The sequence below is a fragment of the Macrosteles quadrilineatus genome, unplaced genomic scaffold (assembly GCF_028750875.1).
Source record: "Macrosteles quadrilineatus isolate MER2022 unplaced genomic scaffold, UCM_ALF_1.0 Scaffold_7__1_contigs__length_78375512, whole genome shotgun sequence".
NCBI classification, from domain to species: domain Eukaryota; kingdom Metazoa; phylum Arthropoda; class Insecta; order Hemiptera; family Cicadellidae; genus Macrosteles; species Macrosteles quadrilineatus.
Genome location: NW_026542600.1, coordinates 65,138,941 through 65,142,223, shown reverse-complemented (window position 1 = coordinate 65,142,223; position 3,283 = coordinate 65,138,941).

Here is a 3,283-nt window from a genome sequence, read left to right as displayed (position 1 = left end):
TTATGTTTATTCTACATTATCCATCTTCCTTAGTCGATCCACAAACCTTTCTTAGTACTTTATTCTCAAATCATATCAGGCCTAAGCGGTTTTCTGAATTTCACTTTGTCTTTTTTTAATTTAAAATACATATTACAATACCAGAGGTTTATTAAAAAGTAAAAAATGTGCTACTGTTTGATTACCTTTTTCTGTGTAAACTTTATTGTAGTAATTGTTTCTAACCGTAAGTACCTTTGAGAACAACAGACTCTTTAGTGATAGCTTAGTTACAACTTACAATATATATTTTTTTATACAAGGTGGCTGAAAATTCCCTTTACACTAAAGGTAAATTCAATTGGTGTTGATTAAAACAATAGAAATCTATTTTAATCAGAAATTTACCGTGGACTACACCAAGTGAACATCATTTTTAGTCCAAAAAATCGGCATGCACACCTCCATTGTCTCGGCAAAGCTTAACTCGACTCCAAGTTCGTTAGCTCATTCGTTTCAGCATTTCTGGGATGACTCGTGCAAAGGCCGCCCTTACTCTCCTGGGTGTAGAGAGTGAGGCTTCGTTCTTTCCCTCCACTGTTGCTTTACTACTCACGTACGAATATTTGCTGATCAGTCGTATTTATAACAGTGTAATAAGTACTGCAATATCGTGTAAAGGGACTTTTCAGCCACCCTGTACTTAAGATAAAGCAAACTATTGTTAAAACTCAGATATACATTTTATGTTTGTTTGTAAATAAAAATTTATATATTATTTTTATTTTTTGTAGGTAGCAAAATGTCTGTTAAAACTCAAATAAATTTTCTACTTTTGAAATCAAATTTCATTATTCTTCACCCTTTATAGACTATTTTTAGCTACTTCAACTGAGTTTTGAATATTTTAAGTTTTTGCAAGTAAACTTGTGTTCTTTTAACTCTATATGCCTGAATGAGAGATTTCCGTATGTATAGGAGGCGTCCCTAAGACAACCAAGGACAATGGTATAAACCCTAGTTGTCTGAAATATAAACGCTAGGGGAGGGTGGGCCACAATGGAACGTGGACCACAGTGGAACAACTATATTTTTTTGTATTTGGCTAGTCGGCCAACTGCTGCACTCTATCAGTGATCTCAAAAACTGTCCACCCATATAGTTCATTGGTGCAAATGGCTGCCTCCATGTAAGGAAGAGATATTATTCATATTATGATTTTGACATCTTGAAGTAATTTTTCCAGGTTATTTCTTCACGGCTTTGACTTCTATTTGCAGTTATTAGAGATAAGTATCACATACCAGTATAAAGAACATCTATTTTTCTAAAACTTATAGACTAGACTAGTTGGAACTATTTCACTGTGACCCAACACAGTATGTTTCATTGTCACAAAAACTATTACATATTATATGGTATTAATATATTAGTTTGAAACCCAATTATGGTTTTTCCATTAAATTATCCTTTTTGGGAATTTATCAATGCCCAAAGTCTTGAAATGGCTGTTCTTTTACAGATCAATATCAAGAGGAAGAAAGTGAATTTTACTTGCTTACTGTAAACTAATTACAAGTAGAACCATTTGAAAATGCTAGTTTTTACTTTACATGTATACTATTTGTGGTGAGTAAACAAAATTTATTGTACGGTATTTTTGCATTTTAATTCATTGTGTCGTGCGGAACACAGTCGAAAGCCTTTGAAAGGTCACAGAGAGTGTGCTCTCATGCTTTTCAAAACCATTTAAAGCAGCAGCAACAAGGCTACCAACTGTGTCCACAGTTGACAGACCCCCTCGAAAGCCAAATTGGGATTTAGAAAACAGATTAGGAAATGATAGGAACCCATCCTTATGTGAAACCTAGTCTCAACATTGTAGGTGAAAATGATGTGAGGGAAATCGTCAATCGATGGTCCCGCTGTTATAAATCGCATTCCATAACTAGGTTTCTGTGGAATATAGGTTATTGAAATCTGCTGTCTGTTGACACAAATACATGCAGAAAAGTGTTTAGACATAGGAAATGTGCTTAAAAGGCTTAGGGAGTTCGCAGAAGGTCGTACTCATTGGCTTATTGAGGCTGAAAGTGTTTCATTAGTTTCTATAGAGACAGTGATTTGAAGATGATAGGTAGTGGAGGGAGGGCCACAATGGAACAAAAATTACAAAACATTTTTTGTTTTTTTTTACCTGTTTTTTGGTTAACAGCTTCAGAAGATAAATTTACTTAGAGAACAATCCTGCATATAAAAAAACATATAATATTTAAGTAATTAATCTCTACAAACTGCTTTCGTTCAATTAAGTAAGTTTTAAACCATGAGTGTGGTAGTTTTTATTAAGTGCAGTATGTATTATTAAAATTTTGAAAAATGCTGTCCAATCTATCATATGTCAAAGGTTTTGGCGTTTTCCTGGACAGAATTATTCAAAGAACTTTTGATTGAACTTAACTTTGGGATGAACTGAGATTCAATCATACAGTATTGGTATAATGGTCACAGAATATGTTACAGACAGATACAGGATGACCGACTAAACTATTATTGTGCATTAAAGATACATTTTCAAATTTGGAAGTATTCTCAAGATTAATCTCATCCAGTGGCGGATCTAGAGCAGTCACAAGGGGGGGGCGAACCAGGGAGTCAGGGGCGGTTCGGGGGTACCCCTCCGAAAAATGTTAAACTAAGTCTCCTAAATCACAGTTTTTTACCATTTCTTTGTCCAAAGTTAGTGTGACAAATTATTTTACGCAATTTGTATGCACTACTGTATTACATGCAGTAAAAAATATATGTATATGTATGCCCGAGGGGGGGGGGGCGGTCGCCCCCCCTCTGGATCCGCCACTGATCTCATCCTTGAATACCTTCCACTTGTCTTACAAATATTGCTAGAGCATTTTGTTCTATCATCATAACAATTGTATTAGGTTTTATTGACAACACTAGTGTATTTTTTTTAGCTTGATTTTGACGATGATCAAAGGATTTTTAGTAATTCTAAAAAGTTCCTCAAGATTTACCATTTCTTCTTTTAGGCTTAGCAAATCTCTACTATAAATTTTAGCGAATTTTCCATATACAGAATAAGCCATTACCGTAGGTCTCATGGTATGACCCGAGCCTGGGACCAATTCACTTTTTCGTTTTGAAGTCCCCAGAGGCCAAAAACACCATTCATTCAGATATATGTATGTATGTGTGTGTACGTTGCAATAACTCAAGGAAAGATGATCCGATTTCGATGAAATTTGGTACAATTGTGTAAACCTAGGTTTATTCGAGCGAGTTC